General features: G+C 45.3%; 2 long non-coding RNA genes across 2 annotated transcripts; both read left to right on the forward strand.

The window, feature by feature from the left end:
• Nucleotides 1-307: 307 nt before the first annotated feature.
• On the forward strand, nt 308-8,421 carry LOC115292702. Its single transcript, XR_003909100.1, has 7 exons — nt 308-540; nt 690-790; nt 1,204-1,282; nt 3,320-3,392; nt 5,694-5,795; nt 5,948-6,081; nt 7,082-8,421. It is a non-coding gene; the product is annotated as an uncharacterized LOC115292702 (long non-coding RNA).
• A 2,626-nt stretch (nt 8,422-11,047) lies between these two features.
• Nucleotides 11,048-13,989, forward strand: LOC115292703. The gene is made up of 2 exons (XR_003909101.1): nt 11,048-11,088; nt 12,119-13,989. It is a non-coding gene; the product is annotated as an uncharacterized LOC115292703 (long non-coding RNA).
• Nucleotides 13,990-20,945: the final 6,956 nt, after the last annotated feature.

The following is a 20,945-nucleotide window of genomic DNA, read 5'->3' on the forward strand; positions in this document are numbered from 1 at the left end:
TTTGTGTCTCTCTGTCCCTCTCTGTCTCTCTCTGAGGTCGCTCAGCTGAACCCAAGGGGCACTTTGGTGTGGAGCCCGTCTGAGCTAGATGGGTCTGGCCCATCCACGAAGCAGGAAGTAGCAGCAGCGAGGGCGCCCCAGGGAAGGGAGCTGACCTGGGGTGTGGCCCTGGCCTTCAGCTTCAGGCAGTTGTCTGAGGGAAAGAGAAGTAGCTGGGAGCTGTCAGCAGCCCACACCCCTTCCGCTGGGTGGGAGGGGCACCACATCCTCCCCTACTGTGTGGTTGTGGCCGGCTGGGCTGGGAGAGGCTTACCAACAGTTAGGGGGGGCACAGAGCTCTGATTTGTAGCTTCTGCCTACTTTTGTGGTATAAATACTTAATCATGGCTGATATTAACTACCAATGTGATATCGCTGCCCATTGAGCTGGGAGAAGGTGCAGGCAGCTGCCTCCCAGGGACTGGTGCCGGCTGGCTCCCATCCCCCACTGCGTGCGCCAAAGACCTCAGGGGACACGTGGGGCAGCGGACACAGGTGCAGGTGTGGCTGCAGTGCTAGTGCACTGACACTGGCAGTTTTCTCTCCTTTGGACTAATTTTCTCCTTTTGGGGTCACTTTTCTAACCCTCCTGCCTCCCGTCCCCTCCCCCTGTCCCTTCATTCACCCCAGTAGATCGGTATTTTTTGCAGGTAGTATTCCAGGAGGAATTTCAGTCCCTCATTCTTTGTGAAGTCCACGTGACCATGAAAATCAGGAGGCTGTTTCTCCGTGGGCAGATCTGAGGATCAAGGTGAGATGCTTGGAGGGGGTGGTGGAAGGGACCAGTGCTGGCTCTGCAGGGCATTGGGTGTCTGTTGCAGCTAGGAATGCCCACAGGACATAGTTTGCTGACTCCTGCTATATATGATACCACTGTATCACAACCTCCGTGTAAGCCCTAATTAGGGCTATTTCAAAGGGCCAGAGGAAAGAACCCCTTAAATCTGAGCGTTCGCACCAACCCACCAACTGGCTCAGAGGAGGCAGGTTGCCTTGGGGGAGGCTTTGTGAAAGCAGCCTTAGCAAGAATGCTTTTTTTTAAACTTCCTTTTCTCCAGGGTTAAATAGAACGAGGAACAGAGAACCTCTGGATTTTTTATAACCCACAAAAAACCCTCGAGACCCAAAAATCCAACTGTACTAACAAGCCCTTTTATTTATTAGGATCCTGTTAATTCTGGATTTGGAAAGATAGACCTGGGAAAAAGACAGGCACTCACCACTTCATTATCTCTGAGAAAAGGTATAGTAAATTGATTAACCAAGTAAACCAGATTAGGAAGGCAGAACTTTTAAATGGCTCAGAAATTAAACTCATTCAGCATTCTAGCAACTGAATGATCTGAAAGTTGATATGAAATGCCCAAGTGTTCTATGTATGAAAATGGATAATGTGGGACCTTTCTTTATTTTGTTGGGCAGCATTTGATGGATACGTCCAGCATGTTGGTGTGAATTCTAAGCTATAGTTTCCCAAAGATATTTGGGGCAAATGTCTTTTCTACTGCCTTCAAGGTTTTCCACTTAAATGGGTAATTTTGACTTCTTAGACAGTTATATGAATTATTGTGAATATGCATGGTATAGATTCCTAAGTTTTGCTAACCCAGCTGAGCCCCCTACTGAAAGAAATGTCTTGCCTCCTGACCACTTCTTGCCTTATAACTCCACAGGGTTGGCGATAGGGGAGGCCAATTCTTTTTTATTTTTATAATGTTTATTCATTTTTGAGAGAGAGAAAGAAACAGAATGCGAGCAGGGGAGGGGCAGAGAGAGACACACAGAATCTGAAGCAGGCTCCAGGCTCTGAGCTGTCAGCTGACACGGGGCTCAAACCCACGAACTGGGAGATCATGATTGAGCTGACATCTTCTGCTCAGCCAACTGAGTGACCCAGGTGCCCCAAGAGGCCACTTCTATTTTGGCTTCCAGTTGTCTTAGAGTGTGGTGTGTGTGTGTGTGTGTGTGTGTGTGTGTGTGTGTGTGTTTATATTTTGGTGGTGGGACAGTTATTTTCTAATAGAAAGTCCTTGCTTTATCATTACTTTGTTCATTTTCCCTTGGTGACCAGGAAGCTGAGAGCTGAATTTTGTGTCCAGATGAGCCCACCTGGATATGCTGGACCCCTCTTTCAGCAACCCTCCTCAGCTTTTCTGGCTCACAGATTTTTATGGGAATTTGACAGAAGCATTTATCTATGGCCCCAACACATAAACAGAGAGTACATTCTGATCACTCCTTTTGGAAATCTTCAACTGCCATATTTTATGTTTTATTTGTGGTACTTTTTATTATCCCAAATGCTGATGTATACAAGAACTTCAAGACGTGAGGAAAATGTTGACAAGCATTGGAAGGGCTCACAAAGGGGAAGAGATAGCACTTTCTTTTTTCCAAATCTTTTAACGTTTATCTATTTTTGAGAGAGAGAGACACAGCGCGAGTGGGGGAGGGCAGAGAGAGAGGGAGATACAGAATCTGAAACACAGGCTCCAGGCTCTGAACTGTCAGCACAGAACCTGATGCGGGGCTCGAACCTACGAACTGTGAGATCATGACCTGAGCCGAAATCTGCTGCTTAACTGACGGAGCCACCCAGGCACCCCAGATAGTCAGCACTTTCTGAGGAAGAGTATTTCTCCAGGAATGGATCACAACTGAGTCCTGTAGTCTAGGAGAATAGGGCTAGTCCAAACTGGAGTCCGGGTTTTACCACTCGTTGGTTCTGTCTTGAGCACAGCCTATCACTTCAGTGAGCCTCCTTTTCCTTAGCCGTAAACTGAGCACCCTCCATAGGACAGTGGGAGATTGAGGGGGAGACTCTAGATTGGAAGAGTTGGCCACCCTGTAAAGTGTGGTGTGGATGAGGGGGTCCCAGGAAGACCGGTTCCTCAGGACCTACCCTCAGCAGCACTCAGATGTAACCATGACCGCGGGATGGACACACAGGGGCCATCAACCAGCTTGGACAGCACCTGCCGCTTGCTGCTGATGCAACAGTCCTGCATGTCCAACTGTTTCTTGCTGCTTCAGGAAAAGGATAAGTGTTTAGGCAGACTCTAACGTAGCTTGAAGTGAGTATGTAGAAACTGCCAGGCCAGTACGCCCATGAGCCACATCTCTGGGATGCCCAGGAGGAATGCCTCCCTGTAGGTACCACAGGCTCCCCTGTCCCCCACCCTCCACACTTGCACACAGTTAGCCCCTCGTTGAAGCTCCAGTGCAAAGGACCAGGCCTTCTACGGACCCTTCCCTGCTAGTGTGCTCTTCTCTCCTCTAGGCCACAGGATTCTTGTCCTTCGGGTTCCAGCAGCATTTATGGCCGGTTCTCTTCATCTGTTTCTGAAGTGAAGGTGAGCAGTGTATTGAGGACCTGGTACAGGCATATCTTGTTTCATTGGCGTTTGGCTTTATGACACTTCCCAGATATTGCAGTTTTTACGAACTGAAAGCTTGTAGCAACCCTAGTCATGTTCCTAATAGCATTTGCTCACTCTGTCTCCGTGTCACATTTTGGCACTTCTCACAATACTTTCAGCTTTTTCATTATTATTATATTTGTTAAGGTGATCTGTGATCAGTGATTATGACTTGCTGAAGGCTCAGATCATGGGTAGCATTTTTTAGCAGTCAAGTCTGTTTTAATTAAGGCATGTACATTATTTTAAAAATTTTGTTTTTGTTTACTTATTTTTGAGACAGAGAGAGACAGAGCATGAGCAAGGGAGAGGCAGACAGAGAGAGGGAGACACAGAATCTGAAACAGGCTCCAGGCTCTGAGCTGTCAGCACAGAACCTGATGTGGGGCTTGAACCCACAAACTGCGAGATCATGACCTGAGCCTAAGTTGAATGCTTAACCGACTGAGTCACCCAGGAGCCCCTGTATATTATTTTCTATACGTAATGCTATTGCACACCTAATAGATTGCAGTATACACTCTTGTAAACATAACTTTTACATGCATTGGAAAACTGAAACACTCATTTGACTAGCTTTATTGTGGTACTCGTGTCTTGTCTTGGTCTGGAACTGAACCCACAATCTCTCTGAGGTAGGCCTGTATGTGGAAGGTTTGTGCTAATCATAATCCTATATTGCTGTGATTCATTTTCCCCCCAGATTGTTCATCTCTGTATGTGTTGTGCCCATTAAGAAATGGGATCGTGAGTAACACAGGCATCCTTCCCACCAACCAGCACACTGGGGTTGATAGCTGAATGTCCATGCATTAGTCAGCTTACCCTTGGTAGGGCTCTGGTATAACACGGTGGTAGGCTAAACATAAAATTAAAAGTTTGGAAATACAGTAAAACATAGATTTACTTACATCCTACCATCCAAACTGCCGTTAATATTTTAATATGTCTCATTTTTACCTTCTTTGATCTGTGTCTCTATTTACCTGATTTGGAACATTCTATGTGCAAGGTTTTGCACCCCACATTCCCCCATGACCTTTGGTTCAGGTCATGATCTCGTGGTCTGTGAGTTTGAGCTCCACACCAGGATCTGTGCTGACAGCTCAGAGCTTGGAGCCTGCTTCGGATTCTGTGTCTCCTTCTCTCTCTGTCCTTCCCCTGCTCCCGCTCTGTCTCTCAAAAATAAATAAAAACGTTAAAAAATTAAAAAAAATTAAACATTTTGAAAATATAATTTAAATGACTATTATATTCCACCATATTGATAAACCATAATTTATATATCAATGTCCTTAGCAGAGATGTAGGCTACAATTTTTCACTATTACAAATTTTATTATAATGAGAATTTTTACATCTATATCTTATACCTACATATCTGGTTATTTCCCTTTAATGTACGTAATGCAATTTCAATTACTATCCAAAGGGTATCGAACTTTGGAAATCGTTGAGTTGTATTACCAAGTTTTTGTCAGAAGGGTTGATCTCCTCTCTTTCCATCAGCAGAGAAGCATGCCTGATTATTATTCCTACACTACCATTAATTATCCTTTTCAATATTTACAAATTTGATTACTGGATATGAGTTGCAGTTAGTTTTGCTTTTACATATGTCTTTGATCATCAGTGAACTCAGTTTTATATATTTATTAGCAACTTAATTTCTTCCCCAAGTGACCTGTTTGTGTTTCTGACCATTTGAGGAAACTGAAGTGTTAGTATTTCTCCTATTGGTGTACCACAGATGCATTACTGAGGGTTTTAAAAACCCTTAAAAATTTTTTAAATGTTTTTATTTATTTTTGAGAGAGAGAGAGACAGCGTGAGCAGGGGAGGGTCAGAGATAGAAGGAATCACAGGATCTGAAGACAGGCTCCAGGCTCTGAGCTAGCGGTCAGCACAGAGCCTGACGCGGGGCTCAAACCCACGAACCGTGAGATCATGACCTGAGCTGAAGTCGGACACTTAACTGACTGAGCCACCCAGGCACCCCTAAAAACCCTTTAAAATTAAACTTCATTTTGTGTTTTTTATATCACACCATCCGTGGCTACCTTAGAAGAAAGACCCCATCCCAGATGCAATGGGCAGTTCCTTCAAATATGACCTCTGTTGTTTGGGGTTATTGAACTGTTTTTATTTTGTGTAAAAAATGCACAGGAAAACGTGAGTGGAGTTTTTCCTCAGCACCCTTGCTTTCCATTAACTGGGTCTTTTGTGCTGAAACAGACTTGCAGACCCACCAAACCAGACCAGGCTGCTGGCAGAAAGATGCTCGCGGCCGGTGTTGATGCATGGAAGATGAGAAGACCCCGTGACTCATTTCGGGAGGTCAGACCCCACGTAGAATGTTCTTTCTCTTCCTTCCTTCCCTCCTTTTTCCTCGCTTTTTACTTTTTATAAATCTAAGGTATTGGGAATGACTTGACTTGTTAGAGATACGTTATTTTTCAGAAAGTCTCTGTTTTTTATATCTTCTCAAGGTAATATGGATTCCTGAAAGCACTGAGAGAATGAAGACTTTTTTGTGAAGTCCATTTATAAGATACACAAGGAGGATTCGTCACAGAAACTTCAGTCAATCCTTTAAAAAACAGCCTTTAACAACTCCCTTGAGGTGGGTGTTAGCATTGCCTTGGTTTTACAGATGAGGCTTGGAGAAGCCACGAATTTGCTCAATGTCAACAGCCAGGAAAGCAATAGCACCAAACTTGGACCTGGTTCTATTGATGCCAAAGTGCACACTCCAGCCTACACCACTCGGCTAGCCTGGTTTCTCATGGTTCTGAATTATGTGATCAGAAAGCTCTCGCTGCCGTCTTCCTGGGTGATCAGAACACTAGTAGCAGCTCTCTGACGCAGACCTGGTGGGGGACAAGGCACAGTGGCGAGACATTGTGGCCAGAGAATTGGACCACTGGGCTAGGCGAGTCCTCAAGTTCATGGAGGAAAGAGAATCCTTGATGAAAGGGAAGCCAGAGGGACCATCTTCCTGGCAAGTTGGCTAAAGGGGAAATTGGACACTTAGGTGTGGAAGGACAAAGGGAATGGTTAGTGAAAGAAGGTAAGGTGGAGCCTTTCCCTCCACAAAGACTTCAGAAGTTCCTTTGTGTGAGTCTGTTGCAGAGGAATTGTGAAAGGCTGTGGAGTTTCCAGCACTGCAGAGGAATGACGGTGAGTCCCAGGAAGATGGGAGTGAATCATGTGAGGCTCTGCCAACGTGTAGGATTAGAATGGGGCGGTGGGGACCTTCAGGCATGGCAGGGCTTGAACAGGAGGTAAGGACTCCAATGGATTGATGGGGATGATGCGTCTGCCTATAGATGACAACCTCTCTTAGGAGAGAGATAACAGTGTATTCCCATTACTTGAGTTCCCCATCATAACTGCAAACATGCTGTCAAAAACTGGGACATGGACAAGAGGAAGGAGCACTCTCCGGTTTGGTGCAATAGATTCTCGAAGGCAGTGGCTTTCATACTTTTTTTGGATTAGGACACTCGATGATTAGTACCTTTTCTATCACAAGCCAGCAACACATACAGAAGCAACGTTTCATGGTACCATATTCCCTGTGCAAGAGACACTCGGGTATTTTCTCTTCTGTTTTATTTCAGTTAAGCAGAATTCCAACACCTCACACTAAATTGATTTCTCAGTCCATGAAAGGGTCACGACTAATTGAGTGAAAAGCCCATGTTGTGAGTTGCACAGAACAGCATATCCACAGAAGCCATCATCGGGGCCCTCAGTAGCCACAATCCAGGGCCTGGAAGTTGCACATGGAATCTTTTTCCCAAGAAGAACTTCAAAGTAGAGGTTTGACTTCCGGTCAACCTCTGTCCTTACAGCCTGCAGGTAACTCCCACTGTGATGGGTTTGGGATTGCCCAGAACTTGAGTCTGGAAGGCCAGGATTGGAATCCCATTCGGAGGAGGTACAGAAGTTTCCCGAGTACCATTCAAGTTCAGTGGTGCTCAGCCGGAGAGAGGGCGGCATCCCTCCCCAGCTTCCCAGGACCCCTTGGCCGCTCACACAAAGAGAACCCCGCTTTGCTTGTTTGGGCCTTTGCTCCTTCCTATTTGATTGAATTTGAAGAGGAACTGTTTGCCTCTGGCCGCCCATCCTGAATCATAATCAGGATGCTGCTGGCACAGAAAGCCTGCTCCCACCCTCGCCTGAAATAACTGAAGAGGGAAGTTGAGTTCCTCCCCACTCCAACCTGAAAGAAAGCGGCTCGTAACTTATGACGTGCTGGCAATACATCAAAAGTCGATCCAGTCACTTACAGTAAAATCAAGGGGGGGCAGAACAATGCATAGAAAGTGAGGTGAAACCACCTCATTAAAGGAACAACTTGTTCAGTCGACACTGGCTTACATATTTGTTAGCGGGAGTCCAGGGGCCCTCAAGATGCTTCAGCTATGAAGTCACACCCGCAGCTTTTTCGATTCTTCAGCAATTGTGCATTTCTTAAACTCTCCATTAAGGGACGGTGCTACTGGGATACTGGCTCCCTAAGGCTGTTATAACACATCCCCCAAACCAGGTGGCTCTAAACAATAGGACTATGTTCCCTCCCAGTTCTGAAGGCTGGAAGTCTGAGAGCAAGGTGGGCTGCACTCCCTCAGAAGGTTCTAGAAGATACTCCTTCCTTGTCTCCTCCAGCCTCTGGTGGCTACAGGTGTTCCTTGGCTTCTGGGCGCATCCCTGTACTCTGTGCCTCCAGCTTCATGTGGACTCCCTCCTTCCGAGCCTCCCTCCTACATGTTATTGGTTTTAGGGTCCTCCTGCATGATCGAGGTGAGTCTCATCTGGAGGTTCTTAATTTAATTACACTGGTCACTGGTGATGACTCTTTTCCCGGATAAGATCACATTCATAGGTACTGGAGGTTAGGAGTTGGGCATACCTTTTGGGGATTACCATTTGGCCTGCTGTGGAGTCCAAAGCTGGAAAGGACAGGTTTGTTGTTCTCAGGGAGCTCTGTCTAGTGGGGGGAGGGGCAAATAATGGAAGGACAATGTCAAAAGAACAAGTTCCGGACAGAGCTGCGTTGCAGGTGCTGGGGGTCTGAAGAGTTTGCTTTGGGAGTTGATGTGATGTGGAGGTGCTCATGGGGCAGGACTGGGAGTGCTTTTCTTTCTCTCTTTCTTTTGTTGTTTCTTTCTTTTGTTGTTTCTTTCTTTCATTGTTTCCTTCCTTCCTTCCTTCCTTCCTTCCTTCCTTCCTTCCTTCCTTCCCTCCCTCCCTCCCTCCCTCCTTTCTTTCTTTCTTTCTTTCTTTCTTTCTTTCTTTCTTTCTTTCTTTCTTTTCTTTTCTTTTCTTTTCTTTTCTTTCTTTCTTCTTAACCTTTGAACTCTACAATTTCCTGGCATTTGGAAACCACTGTAGAAAGACATCAGGTTGAAAAAAAACCAAAAAACAAGTTCCATTTGAATAGAGAGGATTAATGGCTACCTGGTCAGATTGGTTGGGTCCTGCCAAGTTCAGCCACCCCTGTTGGTTGTCTCCAGTCAGGGGGAGTTGGCAGGAAAAGGAGAGAAAGCTGAAGACCATGAATTGGTCGAGATTATTGGTGGTTACACCTTTCTGGGAGGTGAGAAATTGGACACCATGAGGTGGCCCATTGGCTTTGTCTGTGACAGAGAATGGAAAAGAGGTGCATTTGTGTGTGCCCTCCAACCACAGCAGAGCTTGCTTGCCATGTGAGGGAGGCTGCAAGCCCAGAACTGCCCTGTTGAGTCTCCTACTTTGCCATTAGGACTTGGACTTCATGTTCTCTCTGAGCCTGGTGTGGTAGGGATGGCAGCTCCTGTCCAGAGACGTGCTAGGGAGGCAGGACACACATGAGACAGGACACATACGAGATGTGCTAGGGAGGCAGGACACACATGTTTTTGCTCGCTGTCTTTTCGGGGCAGCATTTCTACAACCTCTGCAGTAGTACATCACCTGCAGCTCCTTACATTCTCCTAGGACATTGATTGCCTTCTTCATGACTTTTTATTATATTAACACGTTTTGTGATCATCGATATTACATAACTATTGTTAATATTCTTGGATGTAGGGGCGCCTGGGTGGCTTAGTCGGTTAAATATTTAACTCTTGATTTCGGCTCATGCCTTATCTTATGGTTTGTGAGATCGAATCCTGTGTCAGGCTCTGCGCTAACAACTCATAGCCTGCTTGGGTTTCCCTCTCCCTCTCGATGCTCCTCCCCCCCACCTCTGTGTGTCTGTCTGTCTCTCTCTCAAAATAAAAAAATTAAAATAAATAAATAAACTTAAAAAACATTCTTGGAGTGCTTGGGTGGCTCAGTTGGATGGGCACCTGACTTCGGCTCAAGTCATGATCTCATGGTTTGTGGGCTCAAGCCCCGCGTCAGGCTCTGTGCTGACAGCTCCCTCTCTCTCTGCCCCTCCCTTGCTTGCACTCTGTATATCTCTCTCTCTCCCTCAAAAATAAATAAACAGTAAAAAATTGAAAAAAAAAGTATTCTTGAATGTAGTATGTTTGTTGTTATGGAGAAGAACATCTATTCTTAAGGAGCACATGCTAAAACACTTATGGGTAATGTGTTATAATGTTTACAGTTTTCAGTTGCTTCAGTGAAAATGTAGATAGATAATAAACCTAATACCACAAAAATGTTAAGAACTATTAAGTCTAAGTGGAAGGTATATGGATGTTCATTGTTCTGTTCTCTCTGTTTTTCTCTGCACTTGAAAGTAATCATAATTACAAACTTGGGGAAGATTGAGAAGGAAATTCTGGATGCAGTGTTTCTTGACCTGTGTTTCATGGATTGCAGGGAAGAGGTGGATGGTGAATGGGTGTCAGGGATCAGGAAGCTTTAAATTATATGTAACTTTGGTGGTGATGGTGGTGTGTGTGTGTTTCTGTTCTCCCCGTAGGGAAAGGTTTATTGCTTGTGGTTCTTCCCTGATTCTCAAGTGAGTCTATGACTCCTCTTCCCCAAAGTTAAACACACTACTTAAAATTAGGGATAAATTGGGGCGCCTGGGTGGCTCAGTCGGTTAAACACCTGACTCTTGATATTGGCTCAGGTCATGATCTCCTGGTTCGTGAGGTCGACCTGCAAGTCGGGTTCTGCACTGACAGCGTGGATCCTGCTTGGGATTCTGTCTTCCTCTCTGCCCCTCCCCTGCTCACACGCTCTTTCTCTCTCTCAAAATAAATCAATAAAAATTTTTAAAAACCTAGAGATACATTTGGTTGCATTATACTTTTTGTAAGTGGATACAAACAGCCAGAGTTTGTTACAGATGTGTCCTCAGCAATTTGTTGCAAATTTGAGTTAAATTATAAATATAAATGATATACTATGCTCCCTTTATACTTTTTTCTTTTTCTTAAAAATTTTTTTAATGTTTTATTTATTTTTCAGAGAGAGAGAAAGAGAGACAGCACAAGCAGGGGAGGGTCAGAGAGAGAGGGAGACACAGAATCCAAAGACAGGCTCCAGGCTCTGAGCTAGCTGTCAGCAGAGAGCTTGATATGGGGCTCAAATCCATGAACTGCGAGATCATGACCTGAGCCGAAGTCAGATGTTTAACCAACTGAGCCACCCAGGCGCCCCCCTTTATACTCTTTAACAGGTGAGACTTTTCTTTGTTTTATTAAAGTATAGTTGACATGCAATGTTATATTAGTTTTAGGTTACAACATCATGATTCAGCAATATGTATATTATGAAATGCTCACCATGGCAAGGCTAATTGCCATCTGTCATAATATGAGTTATTACAGTATTATTGACTATACTCCCTGATGCTGTGCTTTCATCACCGTGACGTATTTATTTACAACTGGAAGTTTGTACCTTTTAAATTCATTCACCTCCCCCCACCCCCAAACCTCCTCTTGATTTTTCTTAATTAGCTCTTTTCCTATTATTGTTGAATTCTTTGACTTTGTCACAAGTTTAAAATATTGGTTGCTAATATGGACAACTCTGTTTTCCCTTGCACTAATTGAAAAGTAAAACCCATTATGCATCTTTCTCGATTAGAGAAGGAGCATAGACTCACTACATATAACTTGTAAAATACAGAAATGTATAAAGAAGAGAAAAATTACCATCAACTCATGCACTGGAGGTAACCACTATTAGTGTTTTGATGCATTTCATGCTTTTTGCATGTACGCACCTATGTGTGTCTATGTGAAACAAAACTGAGTAAGACTGCATTTCCAGGTTTATATTATGCAAAAAAGAACATTTCAAACTTCTTTATATTTTGGTGCTTCCTCAATTTTTATAAAGAAGCGTATGGATGTATTTTCCAGTCTTTTGTATTATTGAATCTGGTTGTTCAAATTCACGTTTTAGATTTTAGTGAAGACAACTTTCCCTTGAAATCTCTTCTTTCTTCTGAGTACTTAGTACCCTTAGTAATATTATTTACGTTAAATGCTTCGGGTTGAGTTTATTTTGCTCCATTGAATTGCCCCCCTGGGATGGATAAGGGAAAAGAAACAAAAATTAAGTCTGTCCATAAAGGTATGGACCATTAAGGAACGAACCAGGGCACAGCTAACCCCAAATTGTTGGAAATATGAGGGGTTGGGTTGGGGTTAGGGAACCTTGGGTAAAAACTCTTATTTGTGTGTCGCTTGCTCTTCCAGGTTTGATATTTGGTGAAATCAGAACAGTGCACAGGAGTCGTCCTACGGCCCCCCCGGCAGTCGACCCACGCTCCCCAGAGACCTCTCAGGGGCCATCGGAGGGAAGTGGGAGCCCAGGAAGTTCAAGCACAGCTGTTGGGACCTGGAGGGATCGGCAGTGTGACACTTGCTCTCCTCTGACTTAGGCCCTCTTCGCGCTTTGATTTGAACCAGAGTTATTTGCTTGCCTATGTTCATGTACGTGAAGCCCCAACAAAGTGTCTTGCAGTTAATAGGCACAAAACAAATACTAATACCCTCCTGTCATGTAGGACAGTGAGTTCCCTGGAGATACTTGCATTGTTCTGGGCAGTACATAGGAGCACGGTGCTTGGATTCAGACAAACCTGTCGAGGGTCTTAAGTTTGCTTCCTTCTAGCAGCACGATGGGAAAAAAAAACCAAAACCAAAACCAAAACAAAACAAAACAACCTATAGATAAACTTGGTTGCATTATACCTTTTGTAAATGGATACAACCAGCCAGAGTCTGTTATAGATGCCTCTGAACCCATTTTCTCTTCTGTACCACAGTTCCCATCTCATTGGGATATTGAAAGGATCAGGTCAACATATTCCTCTAAGACTGGCTAATGTTGATCAAAGGCTTATGTTCAGAGCACCGTTTGAAGTGCTTTCAGCATGACCATCTTATTTAGTTCCTATAAAGCGGCACCCCCACTTTGCAGATAAGAAAACAGCCTCAGAGAAGTTGAGTAATGTGCCTAAGATCACAAAGCTGCTAAGTGAACGGGGATTTGAACCGAGGAAGCTTCGTGCTCTCTCTGGCATCTTTACACTCCACTTTGCAGAGCACTTTGCCCGTGCCCTCCCCTCATCACACGGGTGCTTCGACACCCTGGTAAACGCTCTCTGAATAACACCTACAGGAATGTCTTTCCAGGTGGCCGGTTTGAAAAGCACTAACTGTGCTGTTGTGGCAGAGAAAATGCACTTGTTTGGAAGAGAGACACATTCTAGGAGGCTGAGGCTTAAGCCTTTCCAACAGAATGATCAGAACTCACGTTGGAATAAGGTTGAGGAAGAAGGGTTGAGCTGGTGAAGATTTCTGCCATCCTCTCTTCCAATCAGCTGCTGCCCTGGGCTGCTGCCAGCCTGATGACTCTTCTCCCGCATGCAAGAGGGTGAAGCATGAGGGTGTTACCAGGAACTGAGACCTGGACAGGCTTTCAGGGCTGGGCACCCAGCGGAGTCACACCCGAGCGGTGGGCGCTTGCCAGCTTTGGGGCTAAGCTATTGCCCCTGAGAGGCTGGGCAGGGCGGGCAGCTCTTTGCTCTTTGCTTGCTGATTCTCTCGTCTCCCAGGGCAACGGGCTGGAGCAGACTGTGGTCACCCGTGGGAATGCTCCTCCTGAGTCAGCGGGGCCCGCAGCGCCCCGGGGTGTGGCTGTGTCTGTCTGCAGGGCCCTGCACAGATGCTTTTATTACGAGGATGTTGCTGCACCATCATGGCTTGAGGGCTGGAGCCGCGGGCCACAAGCTGCTTGTTCTGAGCCTGATTAGGTCCCCAGAAAGTGTCAGCCTCTAGGATGTTCCACCGGGCTGCCTCTGTACGTATAAAGTGTTTAAGATGGGGACATTTGAAGACTGTTAGTGGATCTGTGCATGACCATCAGAAAAAGACTAGAGACCCTGGTTCTAGAATCAACGCTGATTTGTTGTAGAAATTGCCTCTCTTCGAGGCCCTACTTCCCTCATCTGGAAAATTAAAATAACTCCTGCCCCACCTGTATCACTGGACTATTCTGAGAACCAAATGAGATGATAAATGTAAAAGAGATCAATAAATGGCAAGGTATGGCCCCAAAGCAAGGAGGAGCTCTGTCATGCTTTGGCTCCTAGTTCTCCCGTTTGAAGAGTCTCTGACCAGGGCCAGCCTTGGAGAGCTGGAGTTTGGTTGTATTAAAAGAGATGGTGGGGACACCTGGGTGGCTTAATCAATTAAGTATCCAACTTCAGCTCATGGTTTATGAGTTCGAGCCCCGCATTGGGCTCTGTGCAGACAGATCAGAGTCCCTGCTTTGGATCCTCTGTCTCTCTCTCTCTGTGTCCCTCTCCTGCTCATATTCTCTTTCAAAAACAAATAAACATAAAAAAAGGGAGACATAACCGGATTTCTGACCTGAGATGCCAGTGGGGATGTCCCAAAGGAAGGGAAACCCCAGGAAGCCAGTGCTGGAATCCAGTCATCCCTGTGTAGTCTGGGAGCCTCCTCCCATTTCTAATTTTGGTAGATTAGGCTCTCATTTTACTGAGGGTGAAATAAAGCGTTCCTTACTCAATGCCCCTCAGTCTTTTAATGAGCTCTTCTCTTATGGGGGACACATGGTTGTGAGGGGAACCCCCAGAGTGAAGATTTCCTTAGGACAGTGACCCATTGTCCCCACAGAAAACGCAAGATGAGACAGAGGCCCCACCTGGGTTAAATCTCAGCCCAATGAGGACCAAGGTGGAGAGGGAAAGGGGAGAGAAGAATATCACCAGCCCCATGGCCGCTATGCTGGGCCCAGTCTCCTCACCATAGATTTTTGGCAGGAACAACACAGACTCATTGGCTGATTTTGAGGGAGTGCACTCTCATTCTTTGTGTGTCAAGATGTAGCTGCTGTTGTCCCAGAATGGTCTATGGATGGCTGCACAACAGCAGACAGGAGGGAAGCCCAGCTCCTGGGAGCACTGCGCTCAGTTCCAAACAGAGCACGAACCCCAGGACATTGGCCAAGAGAGTGACAGACTGGAGCTCGTGTCACAGAAACTAAAGGGATGTTTAGTTTGGAGCATGAGATCTATCTTCTTATACTTGAGGACCTGACGTAGGGAAAGGCAGCCAAATCTCTTAGTCTCCAATTATCCTGAGGGAGCTTTCTATAAGTCAAGATACCTGAGCTTGGGGGAGGAGAAACTGGCTGATCACATGAAAGAGCTCATTGGGGGAGAGGCAGAGACTGAATGGGGGTTGGTCTCAATGTTCCCTCCAGGTCTTTAAGGCTGGGATCCCAAGCACTGAGTCGGTAGAGTCATTACCCTGATCTACATGACACTCACTCAGCAGTGCTCCTGGATCTTTCTCCATGGTGAAAATATCCTTTAAGACTGTTGTGCTAGGTCTTTCTCAATAGCAATAAGCCTTTGAGGTGCTGTAAAGTTCCACTTCCCTCTGGTTTTGCTGGGAAGGGAGGATGGCCCACATTTGTCATCCTGGTTTCTGACTAGCCCCCTTTTTCGTGTTTCTTGTTCCTTTTTTTATTCTCAATTTGTTGCTCTTGGCACAAGACTTTGTGCGGATTTGTTCATAACAATTACCCTCTGCTTTGAGAAGCATGTGGAATGTTTTAGGGATATTTTTACAAAGTCTTGGGCTGTATTTTTTATGGCTGGAAATTAACCAGAGAACTGCAGAAAATACAGGCTTGCTTACTCAGCTTTACATCCTGAGGATGAGTTCCTCCTGCCTCCCACTTCTGTGTTCTAGATCTTTGTGCCATATGTAATCCTTGGACCAGAGACTTCTTCTCCGACTGGACTTTGGCATTCCTTGCATCTGTGTTTTTATTGTCAAGTCTTCTGGTCTTTTTCTTGCCTCCCAGATACTGTCATTCTCCTTGATTTTCTTTTTCCTCACTTGGGTCCTCGCATCCTTCCCATGCCCCATACTTCTTCCATCTTAGACATCCTTACTCTTCAAGCTGATGGCTCCTGACCACCCATGTTTACACCTGCTTCTTGTAAGGACTCATGGAGATCATGAATACTGGGTGGGGTTGAAGCCAGTGGGCTTTTATTCCTTTTGAGATGGTGTCAGCCATTCAGCTCTCCATTTGTCTTGAGAAATGAACTGACAGGATGAGACTCTGGCAAACATCCTTTTTCTCAACCATGGTGGTAAAGTCCTGGTCTGTTTTCACATTTTAAGCATTCCTTTCAGACTCCAACATAAAGACATGTTTCTGATGCCTTTCATTTTCAAATTTAAAATGCTAAAGTGTGAGGAAAATGGTTTGAATCTTGAATGTGAGTCTACAGAGTCCTGACTTGTTGCTCTGTGACCCCATAGTAACAGGGCATTGACTCTGCAGTGGGCGTTGGGGTACGTGTGAAGGACAAGGGGACTGGTGTGACAGCTTCCTGCCATTAGGTACTCAGAGTCTAGTCAAGGAGATTACTGATGGCATAGTAAGGACCAGACAAGGCACACTGAAGAGGAAGGCCTGAATTCTGCTCGAGTAGAAATGGTACAAGGGCAGTGGAAGGCTGTTTAGCTAAAAAGGTGAAATCTCAGGTGGGTTTTAAAGTACATGAGTCAGGGGCACCTGGGTGGCTCAGTCAGTTGAGTGTCTGACTTTGGCTCAGGTCATGATCTCTCGGTCCGTGAGTTCAAGCTCCAGCTCAGAGCCTGGAGCCTGCTTCAGATTCTGGGTCTCCCTCTCTGTTTCTATTTCCTCCCCCACTCATGTTCTGTCTCTCTCTCAATTTCTCACATGAGTCAAACTTGGCTAGGCAGACAGAGCTATTATGAGCAAGGGACAGCATTAGGAAGAGCAAGGCGTTGTGACAAGAATGGTGTGTTTGAAGATCAAAGAGCAGCTGGGCGTAAGTCGATGTAGTGGAGGGGGAGGAAGTGAGTGGAGGGGAGGAGGAGAGATGGGGCGAGCTCTTAGATAATTTTTCCCGACAGGTGCCATGTGAGGCTTGGATGTTGGTGATGATGATTATTGATGTTCGCCTCTATCCCCACCACCATGACCTTCTGTAGGGCTCTCCTGCCCACCAGCTCACTGTGAGATGCTCTGCAAGGTCTGCGTGAGTTTATATGTTTCTGGCTGCAAAATGGAGGGCAGACAGGAATAGCAAGGGCCCTGCCATAACAGGATTTGGGGATAATCCAGGTGAACACAGCTCGAGTGTCCATGAAACCAGCAGCCTCTACCTTGTGGGCTGCACGTCAGCCCTGCTCTGCCACACTCAGTGACAAGTGCCTAGCCTGGTGCCCAGGCCACCTCTGTCTTGATGCATAGCCTCTATGGTCCCCGTCATACCCACACTCTCTGGAGCACAGCCCATAGAACACACGCGTGCCAGAGATGAGGCAGGATGAAGGAGGTGGAGCCTCAGGCCCCCCGTGGAGGAAACGCTTACAGAGAAACAGAGGTTCTCTGTGTCTCAGCTGAGCTGGGGCCAGGCTCACCACTCCCTTACTATCCAATGCAGTCCTTGTTACCGTTTGAGGAAATGGATTAACGTGGACTAGGGAGACTTGCCTACCTTTATGTGAACTCAAAGGCTTCCTGCTCACAGTGTGGGATGGCTTCTGACACGTTTCTGCAGGCCTTTGGGCTGTGCCTGGTACGCTCTTACATTACGTCACTCAGCTGGACATCTGCTCATGTCATCCTCAGGAGCACTGGAAGCCCCCAGATATTCTGCTACCTTCCATCTTCCGGATGGAGAAGGCCTGCCGTTCCAGCCCTTCCCTCTGCGCCTGGCTTCCAAAGGCTTAGAGCAGCGTTTGCATGAATGTTCTAGGTAGTTCTGCAGACAAAAGATCTCATGGCGCCCAACACCCTTTGGGAAAGCCCCAGGTTGGACGGTGCTAAGTAGCTTAATTCACTGCAGGCCTTCTCAGACCAATTTGCTAATACGTCTGTTGTGAGCCTCCCAGAGAGGGTGGGAGTAGGAACGGTCCATTTCCCACACTTGGTTGCCCAACCTACTTCCTCATGGCTCCATTCCTTGCCATTGGAGAGGCCCTTCCCCTGGGGAAAAGGTGCTTAACTGGAGGCCCAGCTTTGTTTGGAGTTGATTCCAAGGGCAGCTCACATGTATCTCCTAGACTTTGCAGAGATTCATCATAATTAGGGTGAGCAATGTCCCTGTTTGCCTAGGGTGGTCCTGGCTTGTATGGGCTGCCACATTCTAGTAGACACCCCCACTTTTACTCTCAGAAGTGTCCCGATTTGGGGGCTAAATTATGTAGTCACCTTGACCATAGATAGCCCACTGCAGATCCCCAAGCCCAGCCACTTGGCATTTTGGAGCCCAAAGGAGAGCTCATTGTTCTGTTTGCTTCTGCCCATATGACACAGTCCGATGTCACCCTCTGACCCACCACTTGCTCTCAAACAACCTCTCATACTTGCCAGTGGGTCCCAAATTCTTTCCTTTTTATGCAGCCACCATATTCAGCCTGGTGAAATGCCTCACCTTCTCAGTAGTGGTTCTGTGAGAGGGACTGAAAATCAGCGCCCCTCAGAAACGCAGACCTCGGTGTTAGGTGTCCCTTCACAATGCGTGACCTGGTGAACTTTTGGACTCCGCACCTGCAGGTGTGTTATGAAATTGTTTTTCTGTGTCATTCTCTTTCCTCCTCTCCTTTTTATTCCTGCTGCTGAAACAGCCATTTTCTGCTGTCAGATACTCTGAAAGAATCTGTGGAAGGAAAATATCAGAAAGCCATTGTCATTTGGGTGATGAAAGACACAAAAAGAAAAAGGCCAAGTGGGCAAAGCAGGAGCCAAGTAGCTGGTGCATTAGGGAGATTATAGGAGTTATGGAGAAAAATGAAAGACTTAGAAATGTTCTTGATTCTTTTGAAGGGGCAATTAATGAATGACCTTTAGGACTTGATTTCAACTTCTGTTCACTTCTCTCTTCCCCTTCCTTCCTTCTTCCTTCCTTCTCTTCTTCCTTCCTTCCTTCCTTCCTTCCTTCCTTCCTTCCTTTCTTTCTTTCTTTCTTTCTTTCTTTCTTTCTTTCTTTCTTTCTTCCTTTCTTTCTTTCTTTCCTTCATTTGTTCATTACTTTAGTTGATAAATTCATTTTCAAAATGTTAGATGATTGGCTTTCTAAAATTCTTTAGAGTCTCAAAGTGGAAAGATGAAAACTTCTCACTTTTTATTTAACAAAGTAAACAGTGAGAAGCGTCTTTAATATTTGCACAAACCTCAAAAAAACCTCACCAGTTAGAGACACAAAAAGAAATTAGTAAACAGGTTTGGGGCTCTCTCTTCTATGATAGGATGTTTTAGGATTTAAATCCTACACACCTGAATTTTATCTGGTTGCAAATGTCTCGAGCAATAGAGTTTCCACAGTTTCTTCATGTATGTTTGTTTAATGTTCATAAAGATGTCTGGGACAGACTCTTGACACCCTGTCTTTTGTCAAACAAACAAAAAAAAGGAACTATTTTTGTCTTTAAGTTTAATCCTTTAAAAAATTGCTCGTTACCTGAAACTGTATTTTAGTTATACTTGAATTTAAAAAATTCAATTTAATTTAAAAAATTGCCTGGGTGGCTCAGTCGGTTAAGCATCTGACTTCGGTTCAGGCCATGATCTCACAGTTCATGAGTTCGAGCCCCATGTAGAGTTCTGTGCTGACAGCTCAGAGCCTGGAGCTTGTTTCAGATTCTGTGTCTCCCTCTCTCTCTCTAACCCTCCCCAGCATGAGCTCTATCTCTCTCTCTCTCAAAAATAAATAAACATTAAAGAAAAAATTTTAAAAATTGCTTGAGTTATATATCTTAAAAATTAACTGTTCCTTTTTTGGAGACCATTTTGGCATCCCCACCCTCCTTCCCCCTACTCCCCATTTTCCCCACCTCAACTGCATAGTTTTGCTTTGCCTTTTTTTGAGCATATGGAAGAAGTATTTTTTCTTATAATTCTTTTAAAAGTATTATTTCTGTCTTTAATACTCTCATCTAGGCTTTTCTTATATGTATGTGTTTATAGCAGTTTTCTGTTGGCCTTAATACCATAGTTTTCAGACTACTGTAGAATCTTCATGATGATTTGTCTGATCGATCTCAAAATAAATTAAATAAAACTCAAATCAGAGCCACTCTGAAAAATACAACAAAACCATCCCTCTGGTTTCTCAGAAGATAACTAAAGTTATTTCTTCCCATTGTTTTTTAATATACCTATTCATATGTACATATTTATCATGAATATATGTAACATATGAGTGTACATATATCAGCATTTCATTTCAAATTTTATTTCAAAAGATGCTTCAACCCTATCATATAAATCTTGACTAAAATATTAAAAAAAAATTGTGCCTAGACATTCAAAGCAAATTCTACAAGCTCCGCCTTATTTCCTTGATTTTACTTTTAAGAGAGAAAGCCATTTAATTAAAAAAAATTCTTCTCTTCTTTCTTTTCTTCCAGGCTCCCTGCCCCCACCCCTGTGATTGTCTCCTAGGACCAGGAAGTTTATATGTCAACAGAAGCCGTAATCAGACCCCTGACCTCCTCTGGGCTTTCAACCCAGTGTTTCCACAAAGGGATTAACCCCAAATACCAACTTGCTCTCTGAGGCAAAATTGTTCCCGAGGCGGGCATCACCAAAGGGTTTTCTTCTCTCTGGCCTTTCACATTCACCCTGCAAATAAGGTCTTCTCAAAGGGAGGCTTAGAGGCAGCGGCTGAAAGCAAATTGCCAGGCAGCCTGGAGCCTAGAGGGATGCTTGGAAAGCTCTGGGCTCTCAAGCACCTAGTCTGTCCTCCTCTGCCTGCCTAGTGGTCATAACCTTCTAGACTCATGGGTGCTATGAGAAAGGGCCTGGCTGCCTGGTCCAATAACACTTGGCCCTGTGAGTGTCTGAGTGAGCTTGTGTGTGTGTGTGTGTGTGTGTGTGTGTGTGTGTGTGTGTCCATCCTTGGATTCATGCCCAAGGAGTCCTGTGGATGGTGAGGTAGGGGCATCAAGGACACCGGCAGGGAAGGGGCTCTAGGTACAGGTGGGGATCAAAAGTTCTTTC

The sequence above is a fragment of the Suricata suricatta genome, chromosome 5 (assembly GCF_006229205.1).
Source record: "Suricata suricatta isolate VVHF042 chromosome 5, meerkat_22Aug2017_6uvM2_HiC, whole genome shotgun sequence".
Lineage (NCBI taxonomy): Eukaryota > Metazoa > Chordata > Mammalia > Carnivora > Herpestidae > Suricata > Suricata suricatta.